The sequence below is a fragment of the Panthera onca genome, chromosome D3 (assembly GCF_046562875.1).
Source record: "Panthera onca isolate mPanOnc1 chromosome D3, mPanOnc1 haplotype 2, whole genome shotgun sequence".
Classification (NCBI taxonomy): domain Eukaryota; kingdom Metazoa; phylum Chordata; class Mammalia; order Carnivora; family Felidae; genus Panthera; species Panthera onca.
The window spans coordinates 18,891,042-18,907,961 of NC_138350.1; the positions used below are offsets into that span (position 1 = coordinate 18,891,042).

Here is a 16,920-nt window from a genome sequence, read left to right on the forward strand (position 1 = left end):
GTAAAGTGTAGATTCATAACCTACAGCTCAGGTCCTGATTCCTGCTCCATGGACTGATGCCCCACTGTGGAGTGACTTTTCTATGCATGGATTTTTCCTGTCTCACCTTCTAGCAGGAGGGGCCCAGATCATCCATGAAAACATAAGAAGGCTCATTTGGAGGAGGAGAGCACTGGTTTCACTGAGGCATCCCTGCACCTGTCTGTGTGGTGGTGGACAATCATGCAGGTGGTACCGCAGCTTAGCACTGGGAGACACAGGACTGAGGGGATGGCTCTTATTGGTGCAAACTGTGAATGCAGGGCTTATGTGTGCTGGTGGGGGTATTGTGGGACTAATGCCCCAAAGACAGAGAGAACGTCCACCCAGCAGACATTTATCAGACCCAGTTGATCTGGCTCAAATTGCATCCTGGTAATTCTGCATGAACCATAGAGAGGCAGTATTTAAGAGGGAACTCTTGAGCTTTTCTTGGGACAGTAAGAGAAACAAGCAGTGAAATGTGTGTGGGAAGAGCCCCTTCATCCTTTCAGGTAGGGGTTGGGTGGGGTAGAAGATCTGATAGACCAGGACAAAATTGAAGGACCTGGTATTCAAAGCCATATCCAGGCTTATATGGAGTTTTCTCCTGGGGTGAACATTCTGGACACAGAGGGTATGGCCAGGTGTGGTAAGAGGCTATTTCCACGTAATAAGTCAAGTTCTCAAGGCAGCTGATGGCACACTGAGGTGTGTCTGAGAGGAAGCTGCTGACATAGGAACATCTATTGCCATAGATGTACTCAGTGCCTGGGATCTTTCCAGGTCACCTGGGTATTGAAGTCACTTAGGGCAGTGCTTATTATCCCTCGCACCACCACCACCCCCCCCCTTACCAACCTAAAGCCACAAGGAAACTAGGTGCTATATGTGCCTCTGGTCCTGGCCCCTTGTCTGGGGTCACACATGGGTGGCCTGTCACTGCTCTCTCCAACACCCTACAGACTGGCTGAACTGAGTAGGAATGTGGGAGAGGGGTGCACCTGATAGGGAGGGGAGGCCAGGAGCACTTCTCCAGTCCCTGAGAGGGAGAGAGAAGAGTGGGAGCTGGCAGGTGTAAGGCTCCAACAGTCACCTGCACAAAGTGAGGAAGGTTGCCCAGGCTGAGAGGGGATGTAGGACAATATCAGCCAGAATGTTCCAGGTCCTGAAGGAGACAGCTTCTTCCTCTCAGTTCTGGCAGCTGCCTGTGCTGGGTGATGATGCACTTGGCCAAGGGACCACCTGGGCATGGGGGTGGGAGGAAGAGGTGGTGCCAGCCCATTCATTGTTACGTTGTTGAGAAATCCTAGGGTGGGAATCTCCAGATTATAATTCTGTAGAGTGATCTTTCCATGATCCTTTCACCTGAAACATCCCTGGAAATACTATTTTGGTCATAGGGATTCCCACTAAAGATCACTTTTTTAGTTCATCAGGTCAATCAGTCATCAGGTCGATATTTTCAATGAAATATTCCAATTGCATTTGCCATGCTTTGGTGAGGAGAAAATGATTTTCTGTCCTGTGTCTCCCCACTCCCACAAAGGTATCGCTCTGATTCCAAATTGGAGTGGAAATATGGGAAGCTTATGCTTTTCCCTCTTAATAAATTCCTCATCTGTTGTTTTGACCTCATGAAAGTGCTCTAAAAATTAGTTTCAGCAATACAAGCCAACGATTCATGAAGGGAAATTCAATTTATGAAAAAAAAATTATTCATGTCTTTGAAAAGGTCTCCCTCAGAGGGATAGCTGGGGCCTGAATGCAGATGAAGCCACCACACAGGGTCAGCCTAGGGTGGCTGTGAGGCCATGTGGGTCAGTCCTGAGCTAAGGGTCAGACCTGTCTGGTCCAGGGGATGGGATTTAGGCCAGTGGGAAGACAGTGGTGCCAGAAGAAAGTCCCCAGGTGGGATCCAAGATGGTGGCTGCACTTCCTCCACAGTTTGTGTAAAATCTAAGGAAGAAGAGCCTGGGGTATCAGGGGCCTGGTCCCCTTTTCACGAAGCCACAGGTAGCTCTTTGGGATGTGGGGAAGCCCCACGCAGAACCAGAGCTGACACAGCCCCAGCGTCCATGCAGGCTGCCTATACCCAAGGAGAAGAGGAAGTCCCACAAGAGTTGCTGAGACAGCTGTCTCCCCTCCTGAGTGACGTGTGATTACATCTGGGGCCCGTGTGATATTTAATGACACCGTAAATCTTTACTATCGACCATAGAACTCAATTGTTTATAAACCATAAAACTCAATTACAATCCCGATAGTCAGAATAGCCCCCAACTCTGCCACTGTGCTGGGAGCAGCCAGGGAGCAGGAGTGAGGCCGCGCAGAGTGTGGACCTGGGACTAGGAGCACCGCAGGCTCACCTGGGAGCTGTTCCACATGCAGATGCCTGGGCCCCACCCCGACCTGCTGCACCTGCAGCTACATCTTGTGGAGACCCCCCCACCCCCACCTGAGGGGACTGCGTGCTCACTGAGCTTCACAAGCTGGAGTCTAGGCCATTGTGGAAAATCTCACTTCCTCTGCTTATCTTCTACTTGGCCACCTGGGACGTGGGGCTTAACTGTCCTGCTCTGGTCAAGTGAGTTTGATTCAGATTCCAGATCCTGTAGTGATGTGGAAAAAATTAAAGAATAGACTATTTCACCAGCCACATGGAATGTGTGCTGTGGATGGGGTGAGACCCCAGGGAATATGGGGTGCACAGCTCTGGAGGCAGAGAGTGTGCCTTGTCTGCTTTAGGCTCCTCCTGAGAGTGAATCATCAAGAAAAATGGGAGGCACTGGCTGGGGTGATTCATGGTGACTATCATAGGGAGCTGCATTTCTAGTATACAATTGGGGCAGGAAGAGTGTCTCTGGATTCAGAAGATCCCCTAATACTCCCTGGGTCTGCATTACAGTCATAAATGTGCCAAAATCCAATTCAGCAGGTCTGATAATGGACTAACTTTCCAGAATGAAGGTCTAGTCCTACCAACGGGCAGTGATGGCGACTAGCTCAGGTATTCGCTGTGGGAAGGGGATATGGGGTGAGTAGTGAAGAAGGACATTATAGACACCCCTCTGAGCACAGGGTAGTCACAGAAATGAGCAGCATAGAAGTAACATGTGTTTCTTCCTAATGTTGTAAGAATGTGTTTGAATATATACTGATCATGAGTTTCTGCTTTGTTGTCCTGTCTCATCCCATTATCATCTAACATCATTGAAGTTATAGGATAACAAATCACCTGGGACAAAAATAAATATCCCAGGAGAGAAGAATGTATTTTATATCCTCTATGGGAAAGGATGAGCATATTTGTGGTTTTACGGGATAGTTTCATCCTATCAGGCATGACAGCCAATATTCTATTTATTTGGAGGCTGTGATTTGTGGGGATGTGGGTGGATTTCATGTGGACAAGGGGGAACTTTGGTGCCTTATTTAATGTCAGCATTGACGGGCTGAACTGTTTTTCACAGAATTGTTTTCTGTTTATGTGTTTGGGTAGGGTGGGTGTGAAGGAAGAATTCTTGTGCATGATTTCTGGAGTAGAAGTGAGGCAACACCTATTTTGTGTCTCAGTCCGTCGTTGTGTATCTTCTGGTCACTTTGTAGGAGGAGGCAACTGCCCCAATGTTCCTCATTCACCCGCAGGATGGATGTGACTCTCCAACTCTCTGTCAGAACCCAGAGCACCTAGTGTGTCTGCATCTTTTCTCATTGTATAAAAATACAAGAAATGGTCCGATCTGTCTGGGGATTGGACAAGCACATTGGTAATCTGGGGGAGAAACTCCAGCTCTGTGAATAGAGTGGCTTCCTCAGGTCTGGGAGGACCCTGTCGGGGATGCTGGCCATCCTGGATTGGGTTCCTGGAAGCAGATTCTGAGATAGAGAAATGAATGTGCAGGAAATCTAGAAGGAAGAGGGAAGTCAGACTGGGCAGAAGGAGAAGTGACCCACACAGAGTGAGACATCAGATGAGGCCTCTTTCCTGCAGGGAGTTCTAAAGCTGGGACCTTCAGGACTTCTAAACATGAGGCAGGACCTTAGGACCTTGGACTCAGGACAGCATTCAACTGAACCTCTCTGAGAAGGGGCAGAATCTGGAAAGGCAGTTGTCTGAACCAAGAGCACTTCCCAGTGAGAAAGATGCCTTTGAGCTGCCAGGGGCTCCAGGCAGAGGTGAGTGTATGTGTGAGCCCAGGAGAGGGACAGCACCATAGTGGGTAATGCACTTGTCTGCTCCACTCAGAATCCCCAGCTGCCATGGTGGCAGGGCTTCAGGATCTCAGCTGAGCTGGGAAATTCTGGGCTGTAATATTGGTCAGTTTGCTGAAGGAGTGGCCCATGACCACCATATGGAAATGCAGGGATAATGAGCAGTGGATGGATGTTTCTGTTTGTCCTTCTACCCAGTCCCTTTGTTCCTGAACACACTCAGGCCCAGACAATCTCAGGAGCCCCTAAACAACCCTGATACACCCTCTGGAGGTACTGCCGGAAGGGCAGATGGATAAGGAGTTCTGGGGACCTTGGATCTGAGGAGCAGGTCCAGACCTGCTCACTGCTTTGTCCACAGGCCTCCAGGGCTGGAGGACAGAGTGACACAGATGAGGAAGAGGTTTGTATCTCACTTTCTCAACTGCCGGAGTTACTGTGAACATGACAATGTCCTCCACCTGACAGTAATGTCACCCACATCCTCAGAATGGGCCCCTTGCTGATGGTCAGCAAGGCTGTATTGCCCAAGTTGGAGCCAGAGAATTGGTCATGGATCCCTGAGGGCCAATTTCTATCACCAAGGATAATCTGCAGGGGTGCCTGGCCCATCTTGTGCTGGTACCATTGAACATCTTTCCTTCCAATGTTATTTCCCCCACAAGTGATTCTGGCCATTTGTGCCAGGGTCACAGACACTGAAGGTGACTGAGTCAGATCATAGGAAGCCACAGAACCTGCAAAAGAGTAGTTAGAGGTATGTAACTTACCTTGTGCTCTGGGTATCTCCCAAAGATACACCCACCTACCTGGCCTGAGTTCCAGGGATTCTCTGGACCCTGTTTCCACCATCCTAACATTTCAGCCCCTGATGCTCATGGCCCTGGCTGGTGGATGGAGCCTTTGAACAAAGGGACCATATTCTTTTTCTCTGGGCAGGTACAGTGTCTCAGGGACACACAGAACCAGTGAGCATTTGGTGGGATTACACCCATCCAGTCTCTCATCCTGCAGCGGGGTCATAACCATCCTTCCCCTTACAACCAGCCCCGTGCTGAGCTCAGAGTCAGGGCCTGAATTGCTGCAGATCCCTGGGGCTGCAGTGGGTCTGAGCCTGGGTGCAGCACCTGTGCAGTGAGCCAGGAGGCCGAGGAGGAGAGGGTCCAGGCCATGGTGAGGACCCCAGAGTTCTGTCTCCTGAGCCCACTGTTGAACCTGGCCTCCCCAAGCCTCCCCCACGCCCTCAATGGTGCCTGTGAAAATGCTCCTTCTCTGGCTAGTGGAGAGAATCTCTGTGCTTCTGGGCGGGCTTCATGGATCTGGCTCATGAGGAGCTGTGCTCACCTCTCGGCTCCATAGGGGAGCTCTCGTCACTCTGTGTCTGAAACAACTTAAAGCCTTGGGAAGAAGTGAGGGCGTTTCTCTAACTGTTCTCACGACACATACACTCCGATCATTTGTTTACATTTTTGTGTGTGTAGACCATGAAATATTCCATCCTAACCATTTGTAAGGTTGATTTTCTGTCTGTTCTGAAAATTTTTTATATCCTGAATTGTGCAACAGAACCAAGTGGGAATATTGTCCTGAACTTGTGCTTAGTATGAGTTTATTTACTATAGGTTTCTTACTCTTTCTTGGATGTTGCTGTTCAACTCAATTTGAAAATATCTATCTTTTATTTGTGGTATTTACACTACATTCTGAATGAGAGTAGTAATATAGTTTAGTAGATCACATCTTGCTATTTATTTTCTGAGTGTCCCATCATTTCTTTGTTACATTTTTCCTTTTAGCTCTTGTTTTTGAGTAATGGAACATTTTTAATTCTTTTAATGTTTGTTCATTTTTGAGAGAGAAAGAGAGACAGACAGAGTGCCAGCAGGGGAAGGGCAGAGAGAGAGAGAGGGAGACACAGAATCCAAAGCAGGCTCCAGGCTCTATCTGTCAACACAGAACCTGACATGGGGCTTGAACTCGTGAACCACGAGATCATGACCGGAGCTGAAGTTGGAGTTTAACCAACTGAGCCACCCAAGCGCCCACGTAATGGAACATTTTTTATGATCTATTCCATTTGTCTGTTTTGGATTATTAGCCGTAACTCCTTGCTGCCTTAGTATCTGTGACCTGTCACAGTCTGCTTTCAGGCAATATTATACCATGTGACAGAGAGGATCAGAACCTTAGATCACACTTCCAGCTCGCTCTCCTCAGCATTGCCATATGAGTGTCATCACATCAGTGTTAGCTACTGTGTGAATTCGGTTATTAGATTTGCTTGATACAATGATTTATTTTTCAAACAGATTTAAATGTTTTTATATATTTTTGAGAGAGAAAAAGAGAGAGACAGAATGTGAGCTGGGAGAGGCCCAGAGAGAGGAAGACACGGGTTCAGAAGCAGGCTCCTGGCTCTGAGCTGTCAGCACAGCTCGAACTTGTCAACCATGAGATCATGACCTGAGTGAGGTTGGACACTCAACCAACTGAGCCACCCAGGAGCTCCTCAAACAGAGTTAAGTGATCCAAACAATTGGTCATATTTATCCCTGAGTTAGCCCTTCTGACTCTTACAGTCATTTTGTAGATTCCAATTCTCTCTGGAATGACTTCCTCCTACCTGAGGGAAGTCCATTATCATTGCTTGTATTATGCATCACTTGATGATCAATTCAGTCATTTTGGTACATCTGAAAAACTATTTTATTTCACTTTAATTATTGAAGGATATTATCCCTGAAAAAAGATTGAGGTGTTTTGTTTGTTTGTTTGTTCAGTATTTTTTAAAATTTTCTTTTAATGTTTGTTTATTTATTTATTTGAGAGAGAGAGAGAGAGAGAGAGAATGAACAGGGGAGGGGCAGAGAGAGGGTGAACGAATCCCAAGCAGGCTCCGCCTATCAGCACAGAGCCCGACACGCCCTGGATCTCAAGAACCATGAGATCATAACCTGGGCCAAAATCCAGAGTCACATACTTAACCGACTGAGCCATCCAGGCACCCCTAGTTTTTTCAGTGTTTTAAATATGTTAATCCACTGTCCTTTCACATGCTGTTCTGGCTAATGAGGAATCTGTCAGAATCCATATCATTGTTCCCTGACCAAGTGTCTTTCCTCTCTGGTTGCTTTTAAAACTTTTTTTTTCTGCCTTAAACAATTTGGTATTGATAAGTGTTGTGCTTGGAGTTTCTCAAGATTTTGGAGTCTGTAGGTTTGAATTTTCATGACATTTAGAACATTTGTGGCCACAAACATCAATATTCTTTTCCACCTCCCCACCTTCACTCCCTGGGGACACAATCACATGCGTGTGCGTTGCTGAACTTTCCTACACTCAGTGCTGCTCTGCTCACTTTAGAGTTGTTTTGTGTCTTTCTTTTGCAGTGTCCATGCTGCATTCATGTTCAATCACGTGTCTGAATGTTGTGTCTGCTGCTAATCTCGATCCTTGTGTTTGTAATCTGAGACCTTGTAGGTTTCATCTCTAGTAGTTTGATTTGGGTCCCTTAATTTTCTTCTCTGTTTCCTCTTAGCATTTCTGTCATTCACTAGATTTGGGTTAAAGTCTGCAACATCGTCCTGACTTAAATCCACTTCTGTCCTTCCTGCAGCTTCCAGACCAACCACCCCATGGCTTCGTGAGCCATGTGTCAACGTCATTGTCTCTCTCTCCCACTGTCTCTGTGCATCACAGATAAATATACCCACACACATACATGACACACATTCTTTATTGGATCTGTATTCTCCAGACAAACTAAGTAATTCACCTTATTAGCTCTAACTCTTTGTTGTTAAAATGGTTTTATTTTAGTGGTCTCTTTAGGGTTCACAGTCCTCACCTGCTGCCTTATCAAAGTACATCCCAGTGACATGACATCACTCACATACAGGATAAGGAAGTCCTAACATGGTCTCATCTCCCTAATTATTTTTGCTTCTCATTGTCATAGGTTTTGTTTGTACAGCCGTTGTTTTTGCTGTTGTTTTCTTTAAGCATTTGGCTTTTATAGACATTAACCAATAACATTTGTAGTATATTTATCATGTAGTTATAATTTCTGACGTTTTTTATATCTTTGTGTAGCTGCTCCTTTCCTTCTGTCACACTTTCCTGCTGTCCAAGTGGTGTCTTTTAGTGTTGCTTGTGTGAGAGTCTGCAGATGACCAGTTCTGTGATGTTTGCAGTCTGAGAAAGGTTGTTTGTCTTCCCATTTCAATGAGATTTTTCCTGGGTAAAAACCAAAGTTGACAGGTATTTTCTATGAGGATTATGAAGACATTTCTCCCTGTTCTCTTGCTTACACAGCTGTAACGAGAAATGTGCTCCCACCATGAAGCTGGTTCCTCTGTAGGGAACACGTCACCTCTCTGGCTGTAAGAGTGTCTGCATCACTGGTTTGTAGCAGTTTCATCACAATGTGTGCTGTGCTGTCTCTCGTGTTCCCATGCCTGAGCTTTGCTGAGTTTCTTGTATGTATTTGTGTATGAATTTCACCAAATTTGAAGCCATTTTTGCTATGATTCTTCAGATGTGTTTTCAAGGCAACAACTGGTCTCTAACTTCTTTCCCACAATTTCTAAGTCACACAAACTTAAGGCTGTGGGAAGTTGTTTTACACATGCTAAAATTTTATTTACTTTTTGTAGCTTTTTCCCTCTGTATTTCATTTTGAATGCTTTCTACTGCTATGACATCAAGTTCACTGATCTCATTTTCAGCATCTAATCTGTTGCTAACCTCATCCAGTGTTGTTGTTGTTGTTGTTGTTTTCTATGTCAGATCATGTTGTTTCTGTTAGGGAAGTTGTAAAGTTTTGGTCTTTGAAAAATGGCTTCTATATGTCCTTCTAACTGGTTGAGTCACATACACACCCACAGAAACCAATGAAATATATTCATAATAACTGTGTGCGTATTCTCTGCTGGTCTACCTTCTTCCATGCTACCTGGAGAGTAGAGTGGGGACTTCAGATCTGGAGACCTGGGCCAGACCCACTCATTGCTTTGTGCACAAGCCTCCTGGGGCTGCAGGAGCGTGTGACACAGATGGGGAAGGGGTTTGTGTCTCACTCCCCGTCTGTTTGTGTCCCTGTGAGCACTATCAGTGTCCCACACCTGACAGTAATAGTCACCCTTGTCCTCAGCCTGGGCCTCACTGATGGTCAGGGTGACTGTGTTCCTGGAGTTGGAGCCAGATATTTGGTCAGGGATCCCTGACGGCCAATTGCTATCATAATAGATAATCAGCATGGGGGCTTGGCCTGGCTTCTGCTGGTACCATTGAACACTTCTACCTCCAAAGTTGTTTCCCCCACAGGTGATCCTGGCTGTCTGTGAGAGTCATGGACACTGAGGGGGTTGCTGAGTCAGCACATAGGAGGCCACGGAACCTGCAAGAGAGAAAAGAAAGGTGGTTTTCCGGTGCTGGGTCTCATCCCCAGGAGAACCCCACCTGCCTGGCCTGAGCTCAGGGAGTCTCTGGGTTTCCAGTTTCCCAAGTCCCATCATCTCAGCCCCTGATGCTCATGGGCCTGGCTGGTGGATGGAGCCTTTGAACATCATCTAATTTCTCCAGGCAGGTGCAGTGCCTCAGGTCACAGAGCCAGTGGACACTTGAGGGACTGTCACTCTCCCCCACCCCTAGCCCCTCATCCTGCAGCAAGGTCATGATCATCTTTCCCGCAACAGGCAGCCCCTTGCTTAGCTCAGAGTCAGGTCCTGGATTGCCCCAGATCCCTGGGGCTGCGGTGAATGTGAGCCTGTGGACAGCACCTGTGCAGTGAATGAGGAGGCCGAGGAAAAGAGGACTCCAGGCCATGGTGGAGGTGAAATGATTCTGTTCCTTAAGTCGCAGGCCTCGAGGCTGGCAGGACTTACCCCAGGCCTCTTTTATCCCCTTGCTAGAGAGACGTGGTGGACATGCAAATCAGCCAGTGTGAGGGGGCTGCTCCCCGGGAACTCTGTGGTTTGAGAGAGGCCAGAGAGGGGAGGGACGGCCCTGCAGACCTACCCTCAGTCCGGGGATTCTGCTTCACCCTCTGATCGCATAGTCTGGGGTGCACAACTCCATTCCCCTCCGTGTCCTGACCTCACTCCTGGGCTGACCTGTCCTGGCTGAGCTCAGAAGTGGAATTTGTCTGTATTTTCTGAACCCATGATAACATGTTTACTCTATAGACACTATAGGAGGTTTAAGTCAGTGGGGTTGCTGAGCTATATCTCTGTTGGGGAACACCAGAACCTAAATAAAATTCTTCCCTTGGCAAGTGCACATGGAATTTTAAGGCGTCATTGAGGTGCTGTAAGTGTCTGTCCATGGGGTGGGGGGGAAGGGGGGAGCTTCTGGGACAGGTCATAGCCTCGGTATCCACAAGGTGCACTCAGTGTCGAGGACAGATCCAGTCCTTGGACTGAGTTGAGCAGAAATGAGGTGAGTGGAGAGGCAGGAAGTACTGACCTGTGTTAGAGAGAGAGGCAAATCTACACGACACAGTTCTAAGAGACATGGATGCAGAATTTTATATCAGCGTCAGAGGTGATCCTGTAGAAACCTACACCTTTTCCCTCAGGTCTCACATCCGGATGGCCAACCCTTCCTGCGTGATAGAAGCCCTGATGCCAGGCTCACCCCATCTCCAGGTGCTTTGCCAGGTGATCTCTGCTGTCCCCTGGTGGCCACTCCACACTGACTCTGGGAGGCTCGGGGAACTCCTTTGTCCAGGTGATGAAGAACCCACAGCTCAGAACCTGATTCTCTGATCCCTTGACTGCTGGCTCCAGAGGAGGAATTGCTCTTTTCTCCAATGCCCTGTCAGCCTCAAGACCAGGCAGGAGGAGATCAGATTATCCATGAAAATAAGAACAGGCTCATCTGAGGAAGACAAGGTAAGGCCCATCTGAAGTATCACTGCTCATATCTCTGGGGACACGGGTGGTCATGGGTGTGGTTCTTGGGCTTAGCAGTAGGGACACAGGACCCAGCAACAGCCCCTTACTGGTGCTGGCTGCTGATGCATCAAAATAGGGCCATTCCAAAGACAGAGACAGGAGAACTCTCACCCAGAAAACATTTATTGAGACCCACTTTGGTCTGACACAATCATCCTGGGAGATGATTGTGAACAAGACACGGATCTTTCTCAGAGGTTCCTTCTTGTGGTTGGAGCAGGAGAGTGGTCACAGTGGCTCTGGTGGCACAGCAGAGTCTCCAGCCCCTTCTACCTGTATCTTATCTTCATATGCATTTAGAATATACTGATGAACATGTGTGTACATACATAGCTATGTGTATCTGCTGCGTGTGTATGTAGAGTTCTCTGTGTATGAGTGTGTTCCAGGAGTTCTAGACTCTGACTGGGTCCCCAAAACATGCTTGATGGAATTCCTGTTTGGGTGGAGTCATGTGGTTCCATTTTATCACCAATGACAATGTGGGTGCAATAACCATAATGAAATGGTCGTGCAGGCAGGACCTAGGGCAGCACGTGTGCACAGAGTAAGAAGGGGGAGCAGGAGAGGGATCCAGGCCATGGAGGAGATGCCTGAGAGATCTGCCTCCTGGGACCCCACAACAGGGCACGGCTCTCCCAGACCCTCTTATCCTTCAAGGGCAGAGCCTGCTCAGGTGGAAAAGGACCAGCCCTCATTAGCCCTCTAACCATGCCAATGGAGGTTTTGACAGAATTAGGACCCATAAAAACAGAAAATAGGGTTCCTACCCCATGTTCCCACAATCACTGCCACAAACAATTCTCCAGGTGACTGTCACTATTTTAGGGCCTCTATAGAGGGTGCTGCCAAAGCTCTTCCCTGTGACATCATCATCACTGGGTCAACATTTATTCAAGCCTCTCTCCCTCTCTGTTGTGCCCAGTGTCATTACAGACAGATGCAGCTCTGCCTAGGGGGGCAATAAATCCTTTATTCTGGGAAGAGTCTCCTATGACAGTTCAATGTCTGTCACATGGTTCTTCTTCTGGCCCATGTCTCTAGGGTTTGCTTTCTCAGCTGAGGTCAGAAGGTCCATCAAGGTCCTGAGGCTGTTAGTATTGGTAGAAATGAAAGTCACAGAGAAAGGCTGAGTTCTGCAGGAATGTTCTACACAGTTGAATGCTGAAGCTTTTGACAGTGTTCCTGGCCTGGCCTCCTCTGCAGGGCCTGGGCATGGGGCCGAGGGAGTGTCCTGGGGTATGCAGTGGGGATAGCCATGGTGCAAGGTGGGCAGAGAAAGGAGAGAGCATGGAATTGAGGGGCAGAAAAAAAGATCAGGGAGAGAGAGGGGCTGCCTGAGAGACGGAGGGAGAAGTCTGAACATGCTGGTGGAGGTGCTGGACCAGGGACGGGCCAGGCTCCGTCTCTCCCTGGAGCTCGGTCCAGCGTGGGCACCTGTTCTCTGGGCTCCCTCCATCTGCAACCTATCCCTCCACGCTCTCGGGGTGACCCCCACATGGGCAGGAGGTCCCGTAGGTCTGGTCCTCAGACACTACATCTCCCGTCCCTGCCCACGGAGAGGTCTGTGTCTTCCCTCTGGAGTTCAATGAACTTCTTCGTTTTCATTTTGTCCCTCATGTTTGGATCTGAGGACTGAGACCACCTGTGGCAGGGTGTCTATTAGATCTAGAAATCCTTGCCCAGAAGGGTAAGGATGTAAATAATCACTCAGGGCACTGGAAAATGCATTAGGAGCTAAACAGTTTGCTCCCCTGGGCAAACATTCTCATCTGGGTAAACAGACAGCTTATTAAATAAAAGTTTACTGATCAAGATGGTTTGATGACTGCCCCCTTGAGAGGGTCCACCAGTCCTATGCTGTTATGTCACAGAAGTGACCCACGTCAGGCTGCTCCTTCCTTGAAAGACCTGTCTCACGCCCCTCATGTGCACATCCTGAAACCCTGCACACACTCCCCTCACCTGCCTGAGACGTTCCTGAGACTCTGCCTGGGGGTTTTCTCCTGAGCACTAACGGACTTGGTGCGCGGGATGAAGTGGTTTTCGGGTGATCTTTTGGGAACGGGCACCTGCCCATCAGCATGCCTGTTCAGGTTGCCATGGAGAAGACAGAACCCGGACAGGACTGAGGACTGGCTCCATCGCTGGGGGAGTGAGGGCAGGGCCAGTCTCTGTGTGGAAGGCTCTGTCCCGCTGGGTGTGACCAGGGCGAGCTGTGTGAGCCAGGCTGGGGGAGCAGGTTTGGGTCCCCCTTCACCTGTCTGTGTCACTGTGAGTCACTGAAAACTGCTCCCACTGCCATGGTAGGTGGCAGAGTGGCAGTGAGCTTTGCCCTGGGCCTGGGCCTCGCTTATGGTCAGGATGGCCTGGTCCTTGAGTTGGAACTTGAAAATTGGTCAGGGATCCCTGAGGGCAGGTTGCTGTAATGATAGATAATTTCCAGGGGTGTCTAGCTTGGCTTCTGCTGGTGCCAGTGGACATATGTACTTCCCATGTGTTTTCCCCCACGTGTGATCCTGGCCGTCTCCTTCATAGTCACTGACAGCGAGGGGGTTGAGTCAGCTTGTAGGGGCCATGGAGCCTGTGAGAGAGAAAAGGAGAGGTGGGCTTCCAGATCTGGTCCAATCCCCAGGAGCCCCCCACCTACCTAGCCTGAGCTCCAGGGATTCTCTGCAAACCCCAGGTTTGCCCTCTCTCATCAATCTCGTTCCCAGAATCCAATGGGCCTGGCCGGTTGATGTGGCTTTTGAACAAATTGAAAAACAAGTCTTTCTCTGCATAGAGGCAGTCTATCTGGGCTCACACGGAGCCAGTGAGCACAGTGAGGGGATTTTACCCCTGCAGCTCCTCATCCTGCAGCAGGGTCATGAGCATCCTGCCCCACAGGCAGCCCATGCTGAGCTCCGAGTCTGGGCCATGCTTGTCCATGACCCTGAGTTGGGGTGGGTGTGAGCTGGGTGCAGCACCTGTGCAGTGGCCAAGGAGGCTGAGGAGGAAAGGTGTCTAGAACATGGTGGAGGTCTCCCGAATCTGCTCCCGAGGCCCAAGGCCGGGCAGGATTCTCTCCTGGCCTCTTATCCCTTCCTGGGGAGACCTGGAGGTTATGCATCAGCCACCTCAGGGGCTGCTACTGAGGATCTTTGTGGTTTCAGAGAAGACCTCAGCCCCAGGGGACACGGGGTGGGGGGGTCTTACGCAGGCTCATCCCCAGTTCAGGGGAATCTGACTCAATCTCTGGTATCATAGTCTGGGCCTGACATTTGTGTCTGGCACGGGCTATCAGCACAGAGGATGGAGGGGGGAACTGTGATCACAGGGAGAACAGGTGTTTGTGGACAGTGACAGAACTTCAGTCTCGTGAGGGTTCGCTAAGTTCTTGCTGGTGGGAGACAAAGTGCCTGGACCCATATTAGAGAAATAAGCAGTGTCTCCATGAGCAGAGTCCATCACACATATACCCTGAAATTTGTACCTGAAAGTGAAGGATGACACTGTAAGCAAATGACAAGTGACTGAAAGTCCCAGGTCCTGGTTACTACCCCCCACTGACTATTAGAAGCCCTGATGCCCAGACCCTCCCCATCTGCAGATGGTTTTGGCGGGTGATCTCTGCTGCCCCCTGGTGGCCACTCCACTCTTGCTGCTGGAGGTGCAGGGACCTCCCTTGTAAAGTGTAGATTCAGAACCTACAGCTCAGGTGCTAATTCCTGCTCCATGGACTCTTGCCCCGGTGAGGAATGACCTTTCTATGCATGGCTCCTGCCTGCCTCATATTCTGGCATGAGGGGCCCAGAGTACCCATGAAAACATGAACAGGCTCATTTGGAGGAGGAGAGCACAGGTGTCAATGATGCGCCCCTGCACCTGTCTCTGGCTGGTGGGAGGTCATGCAGGTGGTACTGCATCTTGGAGATGGGGTCAAGGACTCAGGAGATGGCTCCTATTGGTGCCAACTGTGGATGCAGGGCTGATGTGTATGGAGGGATGGTGACTGGGTACTAATGCCCCAAAGACAGAGACAGAAGAGTATCCACCCAGCAGATACTTATTTAGACCCAAATTGGTCTGGCACATATTCCATCGTGGGAATTCTGTACGAATAAGACACAGTCTGTATTGAAGAGGGAACTCTGGAGCTGCAGGGGTCGGGGGGGGGGGAGTAACAAGAGGTGAGATGCGTGGGGGAATATTCCAGTGGGTGCAATAGAGGAGCGGCAGGCATGGTGGTTAGAGAATCTCAAAGAACAGGACAACCAGAGGGACCTGGGATTCCACCTGAGTTCAGGGAACTCAGTGTTGAGTTTCTCCTGAGGTGAGCATTCTGGGTACAGAGGCATGTGGTCAGGTGTGGTAAGAGGCCATTTCCAGGTACTAAGTCAGTTTCTCCTGGCAGTTATTGGACACATAGAGGTCTAAAGCCTTCCTAAAGCCTCAGGTAGACTAGGGTGCTACATGTGCCTCTGGTCCTGGTGCCCTGTCTGAGGTCCCACGTAGATTACCTATCACTGCTTTCTCCAACACCCCACTGCTAGCTGAGCTGAGCAGGAGCATGAAGGGGGGTGCATCTGAGAGGGAAGGGAGGCTGGGAGAGGGCATGGGTCCCCAGTCCCTGGAGAGGTAGAGAGAAGAGCAGAGGCTGGCAGGTGCAAGGCAGCAACAGTTACCTGCACCAGGTGAGGAAGGCCACCCAGGCTGAGAGGGGATGAGGGACGACCTAAGCCAGAACTTTCCAGGTCCTAAAGGAGATAGCTTCTTCCTCTCAAGTGCAGTTGCTTGTGGGGGGGTGTTGCTGCGATTGGCCACAGGGCCACTTGGGACCAAGGAGGTGCCAGCCCATTCATTGTTATGTTGATGAGAAAGGCTAAAGTGAGAATCTCCCGATTATCATTCTCCAGAGTGACCTTCTCATGATCCTTTAACCTGAAAAATCTCTGGAAATCCAACCAAAGATTGTCTTTCTAGTTCATTATGTCAATCAGTAAATTTTAGATGAAATATTCCAATGGTACTTTCCATAATTTTTGAGGAGAAAATGATGTTCTTTCCTGTGTCTCCCCACTCCCATGAACGTATCGCTCCACCAAAAGCCAGAGGTGGAAATAGTGAAAGCGTTTTCTTTTCCTTCTTAATAAATTCCTCATCTGTTCTTTTGACCTAATGCAATTGCTCTAAAAATCAGTTTCAAAACCAGAAGTCAAAGAATCAAGGAGAGAAATTCACTTCGTGATACTAATGTATTTTAATTCTTGGAAAAGTTCTGTCCCCTCATAGCGACAGCAGAGGCCCAAATTCAGATGAGGCCCTACACGGGGTCAGCATGGGGTGGGGTGAGAGGTGTGAGTCCATGGTGGGTCTGACCTCAGCTAAGGGTCAGACCTGCTTGGTGCATGTAATGGGATTTGGGACAGTGGGAGTTCAATGGTGCCAGGTGAAAGTCCCCAGGTGGGACACAAGGTAGTGTCTGCACTTTCCCCAGTTTCTGTAAAACTTGAGGATGGCAGAGCCAGGGGCAGGAGGGTCCTGGTCCTCTCTTCATGAAGCCTCAGGTAGCTCTTCAAGATGTGGGGACGTCTCATCCAGGAACTAGGGGTGACACAGCACACGGGGCCCATCCAGGCTGCCTGTACCCAGGACAAGAGGAGTGCCCGCAGGACATACTGAGACAGCTGCCTCCCCTCCTGAGTGACACGTGATTACACTGGGGCCCATGTGTTGTATAGTGACATCC

General features: G+C 49.2%; 1 protein-coding gene, 1 long non-coding RNA gene and 2 gene segments (V, D, J or C); 1 reads left to right on the forward strand and 3 right to left on the reverse strand.

Moving 5' to 3' along the window:
• LOC144613896 (uncharacterized) overlaps positions 1–11,309 on the forward strand; it is a 173,963-nt gene extending 162,654 nt beyond the window's left edge. For both annotated transcript variants that reach the window (XR_013551336.1, XR_013551337.1), the window contains one exon: positions 10,811–11,309. This is a non-coding gene — a long non-coding RNA (uncharacterized LOC144613896). The remainder of the gene's footprint in view (positions 1–10,810) is intronic.
• LOC144613894 (immunoglobulin lambda-1 light chain-like) overlaps positions 1–16,920 on the reverse strand; it is a 429,142-nt gene that overhangs the window by 222,307 nt on the left and 189,915 nt on the right.
• LOC132675490 (immunoglobulin lambda-1 light chain-like) overlaps positions 1–16,920 on the reverse strand; it is a 500,428-nt gene that overhangs the window by 213,768 nt on the left and 269,740 nt on the right. The gene's annotated exons all lie outside the window — the stretch shown is intronic.
• LOC132675035 (Ig lambda-1 chain V regions MOPC 104E/RPC20/J558/S104-like) overlaps positions 1–16,920 on the reverse strand; it is a 333,884-nt gene that overhangs the window by 203,988 nt on the left and 112,976 nt on the right.